At 39.5% G+C, this 16,150-nt stretch overlaps 1 non-coding gene across 1 annotated transcript; it reads left to right on the plus strand.

The window, feature by feature from the left end:
- Positions 1–9,015: 9,015 nt before the first annotated feature.
- Positions 9,016–9,147, plus strand: LOC115070021. The gene has a single exon (XR_003849233.1). It is a non-coding gene; the product is annotated as a small nucleolar RNA SNORA3/SNORA45 family (small nucleolar RNA).
- The last annotated feature ends 7,003 nt before the right edge of the window (positions 9,148–16,150 follow it).

Below are 16,150 nucleotides of genomic sequence, written 5' to 3' on the forward strand. Positions count from 1 at the left end.
CTGCTAAAAAAAAAAAAAAAAAAAAAAAAAAAAACGTCATACAAAACAATAGGCTTTTGAACTAATACGTTTCCCTCTGGTTTTTCATACCAGCTAAACATTATTTATTTCTCCCCCTCCCTCCCTATCTAACCCTCCCTCCTTTCTCCCCAGTTAAAGTACCCCCATTTTCCTCATTTCACCTTTCATAATACCTATCTCCTATGGTCAACACATTTCTTAACCCTCAGAGTCTCAGTTTGTACTTCTATACAATGGGGACATTAATTAGCATGTACAGGACTGCATGACGAGGGACAAGCAGAATCTGTGACACAAAGCATGCAAAATGCTCAGCATAGTATCTTGCATGCTACACGAGCTCATGGAATGATAGTTATTTTTGAAGACTAATTAAATTTTGGAATATGAAAGAATTGTGAAATCTAAGATTCATTAAAAACTAATGTAGGGTGAATTTCTATTATCCTAATGTACTTCTATCATGATGTTCATATTAAATTTGTTGAAAAAATTACAATGGGCCTATTTTTAGTAGCATGCCACTGAACTTCATTCCCAAAGTTTATCAAGTTTTTAGCCAATGTATCATTTCATAACATGGATTGATTTCAGGAGATGACACCAGAAACAAAATGTGGTTTGGTGATACATTACTTAGAAAAATACCTGTCTTGGTGATAAATTGTTATTGGAATATTATATAAGATTTTAATGATTGAGGAGAAAAAAGACTATTATATATTATTTCAACAATTAACAATGTAACTATTATTTAAAATTATTATCTGATCTATAGAACTATGGCAGTTGAAATTCTTATATTGACAGTACTTTTATTTTCTGTCATTTGATTACTGTTAAAGTCACATTTTCTCTTTTGCCTAAAATATACACTGAAATAGTTTTTTAATCAGACCATTTTGAAGCCAATATACAAGTTCCCTTTTACAATGATTTTGTACATTGTGACTAGACAAGGAGGTACTTTTTATACTTAAATTCTCTTTATTGTGTAACTCATGAATTCTTACAGCAACTAGTAGTCACATGGTACTGTATTATTAGAAAGTAAGGACAATAAAGTTTTTCGCATACATGCAGGTGTATTACATTTCTATGATAAAAGATATACACATAAGCTATATCATATGAATTAACATATTCCAACAAAATCATATTTTTCTTAAAAAACTTGCTAATATTTTGTTAATTTAACAATTTCCATAAGTTAAGTTTTCTCTAGGAAATTTTGATTGAGGAGCTGGAGAGATGGCTCATGTGGTTAAGATTAGAGGATACTGCTCCAGCAGAGGACCCAAGTTCAGTTCCCAGCACCCGCATCAGGTGGCTCACAACTAACTGCCTGTAACTCCAGCTCCAGGGCCATCAGATGCTTCCGGTCTCTGCAGACAGCTGCACTCATATGCACAAACCCACACGTGCATATACATATTTAAAAATTTGATTGAGGTCTTATGTTATTTTGAGGGCAAGATATCAGAATTAATGAATTTACAGTGTTTATCATTGTTGAAAAGCTTATATATAATAAGCATTTGAACTTATTTTATCTAGTAAAATATTTTAAAATTACATTTATTTATTTGTATAGGTAGGGGGACACAGTACATGCCTGGAGATCAGAGGACGACTTTTGAGAATTGGTTCTCTCCTTCCACCATATGGGTCCTAGGGATTGAATTTAGGCGGTCAGGCTTGTGGCAAGTGCCTTGTAGTGAGGATGACCTTGAACTTCTTGTCCTTCCCAGTACTGGGATTAAAGGCCTGTGCCACTGTGCCTGGTTGAGGCAGGGTCTTTGAGAAGTAAGCCATGGGGGTTCCATGCCACGAATAAGAGTAATGCCCTTTTAAAAAGGGCTTCAGAGAGCCACCTGGCCCTTCTCTCTCTCCCTGTACTTGAGGACATTGTGCTAGTTTTTTTGCCTTTGTATTTTGTGTAGTGTGAAGACATAGCAGTTAGGTCAAACAGAGGGAAGGCCTTCCTTCACTGGACACTGAAGATGTTAGTGCCTTGATTCCTGATTTTCCCAGTCTAAATTGTAAGAAATAAATTGTTACTTGTGAATTACTCAGTTTAAGGTATTTTGTTGCAGCAGCACTAACAGACTAAGGGCAGGGATTTAGGAATGCTAAAATGGAATTAGAGCAGTCATTATTAAAGCCAATACTTTGCTTCAATGTCACTTTATGAACCTGTTAACTAAAAACCTTGAAAAAGTACTTTGTTGACAGTGTATAAAATTACCGGTTGAGCTGGAGAGGTGGCTTAGTGGTTAAGAAGAACATTTGCTGTTCTTGCAAAGAATCCAAGTTCAATTCCCAGAACTTACATCAGGCAATTCACAACCACCTGAGGGACCCGATGCCTCTGGCATCTGTTGGCACTCGTGTGTACATACCTCACATACATTATTAAAAATAATAAAATATGGGAGCTGGAGAGATGGTTCAATAGTTAAAAGCTCTGGCTGCCAGTAGAGGGCCCAGGTTTGGCTCCAACACCCACATGGAGATTAATAACTGTCATAGCTCCAGTTCCTAGGGATCTGATGTCCTCTTCTGATCTCTGCAGACATCGCATGCATGTGGTGCACTTACATACATGTAGGCAAAACACATGTACGTATAAATTAAAAATAAGTAAATAATCTTTTAAAAAGTCTACTGGTTAATCCTGGCTTTGCTGGGAATTCATATACAGAACATGAATAAGTTATCTCATCTTTATTAATCTATTTTCTGTTAATAACAGTGAACAAACATAAAATTATAAATATGAACATAAAAAACTGAAAACAGAAAACTTTATTTTGACAACAAGAGTAACAACAGCCACAAAAAAGTAGGCTTACTTCTTCCCCTCTGCCTTTCCAAGGTTAAATTCCCCTTTCAGCAAACTTTACATATCCCAGACCTTGCAAGCACACAGTACTGTCTCCTGCCCTTCCACCTCTCCACCACTTTGCCTGGTACATGGTAAATGTAACAAATTAAAGTAGCTAATAGCCTTGCTCTGTTGTTGATTTACATTGCTATTTATGTCATTGATTCTCCCATGACAACTTGGCACAAAGTCAAGTTATGGGATCTGTTGAATTTCCTATTTGAAAATTAGTGCCATGTTTTTTTTTTAAATTTTATTTGTTATTTTTTTATGTATATTAATGTATTGTCTGCGTGAATGAAAGTGCAGTCATGTTGTACAGTGCTTGTGGAGGTCAGATAAGGGTGTCAGATCCCCTGGAACTGGCGTTAGAGATGGTCGTTAGCTGCCATATGGGTGCTGAGTATCAAACTGGGCTCCTCTGTAAGAACAGCCAGTGTTCTTAACTGCTAAGTCATGTCTTCAGTGCCCAGTTCTGTTTTTTCTGTTTTTTGGTTTTTAAAAAAACCTAATTAAACTGTGTTGAGGATTAGACAATATTAATTTGAATTTTTTTGAAATAATTTTCTGAGTGTTACTTCTCCTTACAAAAAAAAGACAAATTTCATATGATCTAATCTAATCTTTTTCCTAAGGTATTTGAACTTGACCAAAAATGTGATAAGATCATCAAAAATAATCACAGCTTCAAATATGCTAATTATATCACTGCTTTCTGGCTTTATTTCTTTCTATTTCACCTTGATTGCTGATTTTGGCCTTGCTTTCTCCACTGAATGGTATTTTATTACCAAAAAATTAATTGCATAATATACCTGTCACTCCAAATACTAAATTATATATTTTTAGTGCCAATGAGCACAGAATCCAATGGCTAGGTCTAGCAAGTAGCATCACTGGATTTCTTTAAGGACATTTATGAATTAGGGCACAGTGAATAGCATTTAATTTTCAACTATCTATATAGATTAAAACAAATATCAGTTTCGGCATTAGAAAGTGCAAATAAGTCTGCAGCCATACCACCCTGAACGCGCCCAATCTCATCTAATCTCTGAAGCTAAGCAGGGTCAGGCCTGGTTAGTACTTGGATGGGAGAAAGTGCAAATAAGACTAGTTTTTGCTTTGCTGATAATTTGGAAGATTTCATTAGGCTGTAATTTGAAAATTATTACTGTGTTTACTCTGCAAACTAAAATTTCAAGCCCTATTACACTCACTTCTGATTTATTCTTTTAATAATACTCTGGAATAATCTTATGATCTTTAAAAAAAAAAGACAAAATTGTATTTCTCCAGAAATTTATTATTATTATATGCGTCCTTATTACATTTATTTATTTTGTGTGTGGGACGCACATGCCACAGCACACATGTGGAGATCAGAAGAAAACTTTTAGGAGTCAGTTCTCTCTTTCCACCATGTGAGTCTTGGGGATCCAACTCAGATTGTCAAATACCTTTATCTGTTGAACCATCTTGTCAGTCCTAGAAATTCATTATTAAATCTGCAAAGACAATGCAATATTGTGAAAGATTTTTGTTTGTTTGGGAAAGGGAAGGAGTATCCTTCTTTTCTTTTTTAAAATACAAAGTTGTCCCTCTGAATGAGCTAAAACTCAAGGTGAAGCTGGAGCTGTTCTGTTTCACATAATTTAATTTGTCTGGCAAGATGGTTGAAGAAGAGGGACCCGGTTCTCTATGCAAATACCAGGAGGCCTTACAGATACTTACCAGTTAATCTAGAAGTCCTGAGCTAGCAACTCAAATGAGTAAAAGTATATCATATCATATGTGCATATCATTTTTATCTCTAAAACTATATATCAAAAGATATCTATCTTTTTAAAAATTATAGTAAATGATATTTTCCAGTGCTTCTATTTGCAAAAATGAGTAGCGAGCAATCCTATGTGAACCCCCAAATCTGAAATGCTCTTGAAATCCAGAAGTCTTGGATCCATGAATTACTTATATGCATTTATTTTCTCACCAATTGGGTGGGAAATAATGATTCTTATTCCATCAAGTTAGTACAGATTAAATGAGACACATGAGTGGAAGTGCCTGGGACCATCCTTAGCACATTATGGATGCTGCCTGCTTGAATTCAACCTGAAATCGTGGTATAGGCCCCAAGGCTCCATACATTAAAAAAAATATATTGCTTTCCCTTCCTTCCTTCCTTCCTTCCTTCCTTCCTTCCTTCCTTCCTTCCTCCTTCCCTCCCTCCCTCCCTCCCTCCTTCCTTCCTTCCTTCCTTCCTTCCTTCCTTCCTTCCTTCCTTCCTTCCTTCCTTTCATGCAGCATGTGTGTGTGTGTGTGTTTGTGCATGTGTGTGTGTACTCAAATGCCATGGCATGTGTGTGGAGGTCAGAGGACAACTTGCAGGAGATGGTCTCTCTTTCCACCATTTGGGTCTGGGGATCAAACCCAGGTAATCATGCTTGGCAGCAAACACTTTACCTGCTAAACCATCTCATCAGCCCTGTCCATTTCTTTTTATTGTGAAGAAAGAAGACAGTAGGTATAGAATGGAATACTACTTAGCATGCAGTAGATGCCAAATATTATTTTTTTACTAGGCTGACCTTGAACTCACAGAGATCCACCTGCCTCTGCCTTCTGAGTGCTGGGATCAAAGGCATGCGCCACCACACCTGGCTTTTTTTAAAAAAATATTTTATTGATTATTTTTTAATTTTATGTGTATGAGTGTACTGCCTGCACACATGTAAGTGCACCCATGCAGTACAATGACTGCAGAGGACAGAAGAGGGTGTCAGATCCCCCAGCACTGGAATTAAGGACAGTTGGTAGCTGCCATGTGGGTGCTGGGATTTGAACCCAAGTCTTCTTCAAGAACAGTTAGTGTTCTTAACTGCTGAGCCATCTCTCCAGCCCCTCAAATAAATATTTTTGAGTCTATGAAACACTGAAGTAGAAGAAGCTAAAGGCAGATGACATGAGAGTTAGGAGTATACAGTGAATTCTAGGTATTGGTATGTAGATAGGAACCGAAGTCAGGGAAGCAAGAGGATGGGAGAACCTAAACCCAGGGGATGGTTCTGATTTACCCACGGAACCTGTTGCCTTCGCATAAGTGTGCTCAGGAAGCTCCAGGGCTCAGGACACCTTACAGCTTCCTCCCAGGAGTTTGTATCACATTCCTCTTAATTTTTTGGACTTCCCATCTTGGATGAAAGTCTTTGTATTCCCCTTGTTGAATTTTTAGTTCCAGACACATTTTCCTGTGGAGCCTCATCCACACTGCGTGCTGTTGGTACTAAAATAATTTCTCAGGGTGGACAAGTACTTGGGAACTAAGAGATTATTTATTATGTTTTTGAATCAGTGGGCTTATTCCCTGATAAGAAGTGTATTCTTCACTGAAGAGTGGCTCTCTCTATCAGAGAACGATGCCTTCTTTGACAGCATGCAGGCCAAGCAGAGGCACATGGGAGAGAAAGGGAGGAGGACCCTAGCCTAGTCAACCAGAACTAAGGAAGTCAGCCTGGCAATTGATGGGATAACAGATGCTGTGGCCAGCTCATCCTCACAGCCAAAAGCGAAGTGTGGTCCTCTTAGTCCTATCAGAAAGGGCAGCCCGGGAAGGGCTGTGCACAGCCTGGCCTTTGTTATCAGCTGTCTGGCTGTTTGTAAGATTTATTTGCACTAATGGTACTCTCTCCCCATTTTGCCCTAATGGGTTCATTTATGTCACAAACCCCATTCTTACATGCTGGCTTGGTCTGTCTACCTGTAGAGTTTTGTTTTGTTTTGGTTTTGGTTTTTTGGGGGTTTCTTTTTGGCTTTGTTTTTTAAAAATTCATTTATATTTAAAATTTTTTTATTTTCTTATGTGTATGAGTGTTTGCCTGCATGCATGTAAGTGCACCCATGTCATGTAATCCTTGCAGAGGCCAGAAGGGGGCATCAGAGTTCCTGGAACTGAAGTTATGGGACTTCGGTTGTTACCTGCCACGTAGGTGCTGGGAACTGAACCCCAGTACTCTACTGGTTAGTGCTCTTAACCCCTGAGCCATCTCTCCAGCTGTATTTATTTATATTTAGAAATATTTTTTCTTTTCATTTTATGTGTATGAGTGTTTTGCCTGCGTGTATGTAAGTGTAACTTATGAGAGCATTGGATCCCCTGGGATTGGAGTTACAAATGGTTGTTAGCTGCCATGTGCATGCTAAGAACTGAACCCAGGAAGAACAGCAAGTGCTCTTAACCACTGAGCCATCTCTCTAGCCCTGCTTATTTATTTTTTATTTATGTGTATGCATATGTGGCTGTGTGAATTTATGTGTACCATGTGAATGCAATGTCTGCAGAGGCCAGAAGAGGGCATCAGATTTCCTGGAACTGGAGTTACAGGTGGTTGTCAGCTGCCCGACATGGGCGCTGAGAACTGAACCTGGGTGCTGTGCAAGAGCAATAAGCTCTCTTAACTCCCAAACCATCTCTCCAGCCCCAGTACCTACACAGTTTAACATTCTGGCCTCTGTGGGCATTGCACGCACATGGTGCACTTACATACATGCAGGCAAAACACTCATACACATAAAATAAAAATAAATAAATAAATAAAATTTAAAAATAGTTGAATCTCAGGTGCCCAGTAGCTTCTCTTGAAAAAGAGATTTTGTAACTGAATCTACATAAAGATAGTATTGATCTTATTTGCTTTTTACACATTTCCTCTTATGTTAGTGAGGATATTCCTTGTTTTAAGAAACTAACCAAAACTCAAACCAGCTTAAGCAAAATTCACAATTAACGATTCTGATTCTTGAGTCAGTTATTATTGGAAGTGGCCTTGGCTGAGCTGTGAAGTTGGCAAGTTCATTGTCTATAGTTCTGGGATCTCTTTGTGGCCCTCCCTCCCTAGTTCCCAAGAAACTACATACTATTTCTATATTAGTCCTTATCTTCCCAGAGATCAGGGAGGGAAACAGTTTGATGAATCAATAAACCACAGTGTTTATGGAAAATGTAACTTTTTTTTCTAATTTTTAAAATTTATTTTTAAAAAATTTATTTTATGTGTATACATGTAGTGTCTGCATGTAAGTAAGTGCACCATATCGTGCAATGCCCATGGAGGTCAGAAGAGGCTGTCGGATTCCCTGGGACTGGAGTTAGAGACAGTTGTTAGCTGCCATGTGGGTGCTGGGATTCAAACCCAGGTCTTCTGCAAGAAGAACTGGTGTTCTTAACCACTGAGCCATCTCTCCAGCCCCAGAAAATGTAACTTCTTTAGATCCCTAACAAGGTCATTTGTATTCCCATCCACTGTTTACGTCTAGTTTCAAGGTAAGGGGTATCCGTCCTTAAATGCCTCCCTTTCTTTTGTACTCTTCCTGTCTTAGAATGTCTGAGTTCTGGATGTTGATGTAGCTCAGTGATAGCTTGCTTGGCATGCATGAGGCCCTGGGTTTGATCCCTAGGAGTACAAATAAGTAGGTAAATAAATGAATAAGAACCTCAGTGCTATCTCTGATTTACTGCTTGTTTACAGTATGAACCTGGCCGAATAATTTCTTTCTGTGCTGTAATTTGCACACCTGTGGAATAGAAGGGCTGGCCTACATGGCCTCTCCATGCCTTTTCATCTCTAAATTCCCTGATCTGAAGGTGTAAACCCTTGGGGCTGAGGTTTATTTTTCATATTCTCAAGTATCAACTTTCCTTTTTTAGTGATAAATTATGATAGGCAAATTAACTATTAATGATAGAGGAGAAACTGACATATTATTTCAACAATTAACAGTTTAATTATTTTAAAAAATCATTATCTGAGTTGGAGGGAAAATTTATTATCTGGTCTACTGAACTCAAGATATATTTGAGGGATGAGGGCTGGAGAGGTGGCTCAGTGGTTAAGAACACTGGTTGTTCTTGCAGAAGACCTGGGTTTGAATCCCAGCACCCACATGGCAGCTAACAACTGTCTGTGACTCCAGTCTCAGGGGATCCGACAGCCTCTTCTGACCTCTGAGGGCATTGCACAACATGGGTGCACTTACCTACATGCAGGCAATACATGCATACACATAAAATAAAATGAATAAAATTTTAAAAAAAGAAAGCACGTTGACCTGAGACTAGAGACACATCCTGACATGATTACTTGTCCTGGTGTGCTAGAGTTCTTTAAGAGGATCTGCTGGTCTTGGTTCACTGGTGGGAGCAGTCAGTGACCCTATTGGTGCCCTGATAAGAAACATGTCCTGAAACAAAGAGAAGAGAGAGAGAGAGAGAGAGAGAGAGAGAGAGAGAGAGAGAGAGAGAGAGAGAGAGAGAGAGAGAGAGAGAGAGAGAGAGAGAGAGAGAGAGAGAGAGAGAGAGAGAGAGAGAGAGAGAGAGAGAGAGAGAGAGAGAGAGAGAGAGAGAGAGAGAGAGAGAGGAAGGAAGGAAGGAAGGAAGGAAGGAAGGAAGGAAGGAAGGAAGAGGGCAAGCAGGTTGAACATGGGCCAGAGGACCAAATCAGTAAGCAGAGTTCCTCCATGGCCTGTACTTGAGCTTCTGCCCCAGATTCTTGCTCTGAGTTCCTACTTTGGGCTCCCTCAGGGATGAACTGTGACCCAGGTAGGTTAACCCAGGCCTGTATACACATGTAGCATTCACTCGTACATACACACACACACCCGCCATAAATTGAGAAAAATCTAAAAGAAGAAGAAAAAGGAGGAGGAGGAGGAAGAGGAGGAGAGAAGAAGAGGAGGAGGAGGATGAAGAAATTTCAATGGAAATTGGAATATTTAGAACAAGGTAGTAGTGACAGCACTGCATATCAAAACAGCCACAGAAGCATGCTTAGCAGATCATCTACAGCTTAAAGACACGTGCTAGTAAGTGAATACTAAAAATTAATGAGGTAGAGACAGAAAGCAGAACAGGGGTTAGTCAAGGCCAGGAGAATTTGGTAAGGAGTTTTAATCTGGGAAGTTCTAGAGGAATGGTGGTGGTGTTTACATATTGTTATCTTGTCTAGTGACACCAACCTTAAAATGGCCAGTTTGATATTATGTATAATTTACTGCAAAAACATTAGTAAAGAAAATGAATGAAAAATCAATTCAAGAAATTAGAATAAACCACCAGGATAAACCAAAGAAGAAATGATGAAAATAAAAACAGTGCTTAATTAAACAGAAAATAAAAGTTAATGAAGTCTACAAACGAATACATGGTCAGAAAAATTGTTTGTTATAGGTACTATGAGAAAACGAGCAGAAATGACAAGGAAAGGAGGAGTTTGGAGAGTGGATGGCCTCAGAGTGGATCTGCCTGGGAAGACAGAGACTGTGTTGTGTCCTTTTGAACAAGCAATAGCCTCCGAGGAGCAGGGGCAGTGTCAGCAGAACAGTAAGGCCACAAGTCTCAGCCCCTGGTTTCCTGAAATGAATGGACGAGAAAGGATTGGAAACACGGAGCTTGTTATGCCTTGAAGAAACTTGAATGTGAAAGAAAGACTGTGAGAGAGAACACGGAACCAGAAGGACAATGAGAGCGTACTTCCAGTCCAGAGCTTTTGCCCTAGTGGTGCTCATCGTTCCGTGTGATAGGAGGAAAGCAAACCATGTGACAGAGGCTCCTTGGCTCCAAGACTCAGCAGCCACACTTCCATCACGTGATGCTGTCTTCTGTGGCCACAGCTGATGAATACGGGTGGAGTCATCACTCAGACTTGCGGTCAGCAGAATTTTCCCGAAAAGGCAGAGCGCACTTCATGGGCATATTGGACCTTTGGGATAAGGACCTGTGGTGTGCAGGCCCTGGGGGATTGGTGCACCTGGAGGAAGTTTAATGGGAGAAGGGTGAAAGAGTGAGCAGGAAGGAAAGGCGAAGAAGGGGAGAAGAGGAGAGGGGAGGACGAGGAGGGCGTGTTGGTTAGTTTTAACTGTCAACTTGACATAACCCAGAATCAACTGGGAATTGTCTACATTAGGTCGGCCTGTGGGCATGTCTGTAGGGGACTGGATTGATGGCTCATTGATGTAGGAAGACTCAGCCCATTTTAGGCCCCACCATTTCCCTGATTTGGGGCCCGAGACTATGTAAGAGTAGGGCAATGTGTTGTGGCTGAATCCTTTCTCTTTGCTCTTGACTTAGCATGTGGTGTGACCAGCTGTCTCAAGCTCCTGCCTCTCTGACTTCCCTGCGATGACTGACCAAGACCTGGAATTATAAACCAAGTACAACCCGTCCTCCCTTATGTTGTTTTTGTCGCTGTATTTTATCACAGCAACAGAAATGAAACTACAACAGAGGAAAGGGGGGGGAGGGGAGAAGGATGAGAGAAGAGGGAAAGAGATTTATTTGTTTGTTTATTTTGAGGCAGGGTCTTATGTAGCCCAGGTGGGGATAACTTTGAGCTTCTGGTCCTCTTATCTTGACCTCCCAAGTGCTGGCATTGTAGGAATGGTTCACCATGACTAGCTAAAACGTTTTATTTATTTATATTTTATTTATTATTTTTATCTTTGTCTATCAGTGTATTGCCTGCATGTATGTAAGTGTACCCATGTCTTGCAATGCCCATGGAGGACAGAAGAGAGCATCAGATCACCTGGAACTGGAGTTACAGATGGTTGTTAGCCACCATGTGGGTGCTAGGATTCAAACCCAGTCTTCAGCAAAAACAGCCACTACTCTTAACCACTAAGCCAGCTTTCCAGTCCTAAAAAGTTTTATTTTAAATCTTCATTTTCAGATCTTGTTTCCATAAAGTCTGGTTCTATCAGTAGCTGGGTCAGAAGAATTTCCCTTTTCACTGGGGTTGGGAATATAGCTCTTTTGGTAGGGTGCTTATCTAGCATGCATGAAGCCCTAGGTTCAATCCCTGGTACCATATACACTGGGCATGCTAACTGGTACCTGTAATCCTGGCACTAGGGAGATTGAGGCAGGAGGATTAGAAACTCAATGCCACCCTTGACTGAGAGTTTGAGGCTAGCTACATGAGTCTCTGACTAAAAACAAACCATTTACTAACTAAAGTAAATTTAGTAACTATTTTCTCCTTGTAACATATCAGCTTCGTAAATATGGTTGTATTACATTAGGCAGTGAGAATAGTGTAGGTAAAGCCATAGGCCTGAGAATTAAAATCCAACGGAACCAAGAAGAAACCATAAGAGGAGTATGACTAACAGCAGCAGAAGTTATAATTGAAGGACCAAGCCACAAGACCATGGTAGAAGCAAAATGGGCCATGAATCAAGCAACCAACTACCCAATCCATATATTAATCAGTCTCAGTGGTCACTTTCTCCAAGATAGCTTTAGTTAAATCTTGTCGTGTTATCTGCCTTCCTACTAAATCAGGCTTTCCCTTTTATTTCATAAAAATTAGGTCAAATATTTTAAAGACGATGCCTTACACAAGACTGTAAATAATTGTCAGCCCCATTTAACAGCAAGCTCGAAGAGGATGATAGAGTTAGCTAAGGCTTTCAGCAGTAGAACACACTCTGCATCTCTCTCCTTGATAGTGGCATAGTATATTTTCCAAAGATGGTTACAGCCGTATGTACCCAACCGACACATTCACCTTACTTTATAATGCTGGCATTTGGTTTTGTTTTTCACTCAAAGGTGAGAACTACATTCCTTCTACTTGGATTTATATTCCTGCTACTATGCAGAATGTTGTAACTTTAACCAACAAAATACAGCACAAATGGGCCTTAGAGATGCCAAGCCTGAGGACCTGAGTTTGATCCCTGGGACCCACATGCTAAGAGGAGAGTACCAACCCTTGCAAGTTGTCCTCTGACCTCCATATTCCTGCCATGGCACACCTGTGTTCATACACACACACACACACACACACACACACAACTATAATGAAAACTATTTTTTAAAATATAAAATAGAGAGCTGGAGAGATGGCTTAGCAGTTAGGAGCACTGACCGCTCTTGCAGAAGACCCAGGTTCTATTCCTAGCACCCACATGGCTAACAACCATCTGTAACTCTAGTTCCAGGGGATCTGATGCCTTCTTCTGACCTCCACAGCATTGCATGACACAGGTGCACTTATACACATGTAGGCAATATACTCATATACATTAAAAAAATAGTAACTTGTTATGCAGAGTTAGATAACTACTATGCTGCTCACATAATAAATCTGGATCATAAAGCTGGTGTTTAACAAGACGATGACTGGTTTTCTTGAAAAAATATTTTATATTATTTTGGATTAATTGTAAAAGTTTTAGTGACATTCTTGCCCAATTTTGAGAAGTGAAAAGACTACTATTTTTAGCAACAAAATTAATTCCTAACACAGACCTTTATGACAGAATCCAGGCAAGTCATGATTGTAATGTAGCCATCTGTACTAACTGCTAGACTGATTTATGTCTTTACTCCAAAAGTCTCATCCAGTACTTGGTACACAGTTGGTACATAATAAATACCAAATTGAGTTTTTCAGCACAAAGCATGTCATTTTATGGGATCCTGGCAGTGAAAATTGCCAGAATTTCTCTTAGAATGGAAGGGTTATAAAAAAAATGTCATTAGATAATAACATTTTGAGCAATTTCAGTGCAACATGAAAAAAAAAAACCTGACACATCCTGGTTCTCCTTTCAGGTTTTATAGTGGACAATCCGTATTCAAATTCTCATTGAAATCAGTGTGCTTGCTTTGATTCAAGGCTGGATATCCAAAATTAGGGAACCAACTAGCACATTGTGCAGAAGACCCTGTTCCAGGCTGTGCGAGGCCAGCTTCTCATCTCTCCTCATTGGGTAGAAGTGGAGAGGAAGCCTCCAGAGAGTCTTGTCAGAGCACTAATCCCATTTGTAGAGCTCTGTCCTCATGACCTCATTACCTCCCAACTGCCCCACCTCCTAACACCATTACATTAAGACAGGATTTCACCTTGTGAATTTTGAGTAGGCACAAACTTTCCGTTCATAAGAACATTAATTTTTAAATATTATTTTTAAGTTTTAAATTTCTTATTACATCTATTTATTTATTTATTTATTTATTTATTTATTTATTTATTTATTTATGTGTAAGTGCATGTGCCATACCATGAATATGGAGGTCACAAAGGACAACTTGTGGGAATTCGTTCTCACCTTCCACTATGCAGGTCCTGGGGCTCTAATTCCAGTCATCAGGCCTAGCAGCAAGTGCCTTTTCCGGCTGAGCCATCTTGCTGTCCCTAAAAGTTCATTTTTTTCCTCTGTTACCCATATCCCTTTTAAATTCTACTTTAGCCTATGTGAACTCAGATAAATGTTAAAAAAAAACAACTGTTTGGTACCCATTACTGAAGATAATCCAGATATGGAATGGAAGACGAGTCTAATTGAATTTACTATTTACTATTTACTATTTACATACGTATTATATTCTGTATAGATATATTGGGACACACACAATAAATTTATAATTTTAGCCATATATAGATGAAATTATAATTTTAGCCATATATGCTAAAATTTAAAATTTTTTTCATATATACAAAAATTTCTAACTTTATTGATCTTTTCTGACTCACGCTGGACTTTCCAGTTCAGTGTTGAAGAGCTGCAGTAAAAACAGGAGTCATTGTGTTCCTAATGCTGAGGGTAGTTTTCAGTGCTTCATCAGTGTGTGTGATGTTAGATGTTGGGTTTTACATAAATGCCCTTTATCGTGTTGGAGATCTCCTTCTAGTTCTAGTTTTCTTAGAGTTATTATTATAACAGAGTACTGAATTTATTTTTGTCTTTTTGAGACAGGGTCTCTCTGTAGCTCCAGCTGGCCTGGAACTCATTATGTAGACCAAGCTGGCCTCAATCTCACAAAGATCCACCTGCCTCTGCCTCCCGAGTGCTGATTTGAGTGTTACATTTTGTCAAATGTATGTCTCAGTAAATATAAACATTTTGATTGCTGTAATGTGGTACATTGTTGAATTTTTTTAAATGTTGAGCCACCCTTGCATTCTTGGGATAAAGTTCATTTGGTCATATTAATAGGTATATACCCCTTGAATATGCTGTAGATTTAATTTTCTGGTGTTTGGAAGATTTTTTTCCATTTATATCCATAAGAGATAATGGTCTATGATTTTTTTTTTCTTATGGCATTAGCTGGCATTGATAGAATAATGTTGTTCTCGTAGGATGGCTTAGGAACTGTTTCTTCTATTTTGTGGTCGAACTGTTCCTTTTATTTTGTGATTGAATATATATATATGTATATATTTTTACCCTATGTGGTAGCCACAGCTGGAGCCTGGGTGCTCTGCACAGAGACTCTGGTGTGGATTTTCATAAGATGGTAGTGAATTCCTGATAGGGAGACTTGGTGAACCTGGTCTCTTTGCAGAGGTTGGGGGTCAGGTACCTGCAGATCTTAGAGACAGCAGCAAAATGGCCTTGGCAAAGCTGGCCAGGGTGGTGGTGAAGGCCCTGACTAATATGTAGCAGTCATCAGTGCTGGCCAGCAGCAGCAACTTCTTGGGCACAGGGGCAGATGATGCCAGTGCCGCTGGGGGCAGGGATGAGGTCACCAACACAGAGTCATAGCTTTGCCTCCAGGAGCCCTGCAGTGTTGGCCCCCCACAGACCACCGCCAAATCTGTGGAAGCCACCAAGACCTCCCAAGCCTGGGACCTCAGTGTCCCCCTGCTGCACTCATGTCACTCGCCATTTTGTGTTTCCCTGAGCAAGAAACCTAAACTATTTTTGTTGGAAATTTTTGCTCACTGACTCAATCTCTTTGTTAGGTCCATTGAGATTTTTTTATTTCTCCTTGAGTTAGTTCAGATAATTTGTGTGTGTGTAGCAGTTTGTCTTTTTTGCCTAGGTTATCTAATTTGTATATAGCTCTGGTTGGCCTTGAACTCACCATGTAACCCAGCTGCCTTTGAATTTATAATCTTCCTGCCTCAGCCTCCAGAATGCTGGGATTACAAGTGTGCACTGCATCCAGATACTTCTAGTTTTTCAGGGAGAAATCTGCCATGTTTTTGAAGGTTCTTTTAAATGTTAAATATTAATTCTTTCCCCTTTTATTTCCTTTTTTTGTTTGCTTGTTTGTTTGAGACAGGAACTCACACAATGCAGGATGGCCTTGAATTCACTATGTAGGAGGATCTTGAACTCCTTATCCTCCTGTCCCTACTTCTCAAATACTGGGATTACAGGTGTGTACCACCATGCATGGCTTAAATAGTGAGTTCTTATCAGAGTCAAGGGGAACTACTAAATAAA

This window comes from Nannospalax galili, unplaced genomic scaffold, assembly GCF_000622305.1.
Source record: "Nannospalax galili isolate Female #2095 unplaced genomic scaffold, S.galili_v1.0 scaffold553, whole genome shotgun sequence".
NCBI classification, from domain to species: Eukaryota; Metazoa; Chordata; class Mammalia; order Rodentia; family Spalacidae; genus Nannospalax; species Nannospalax galili.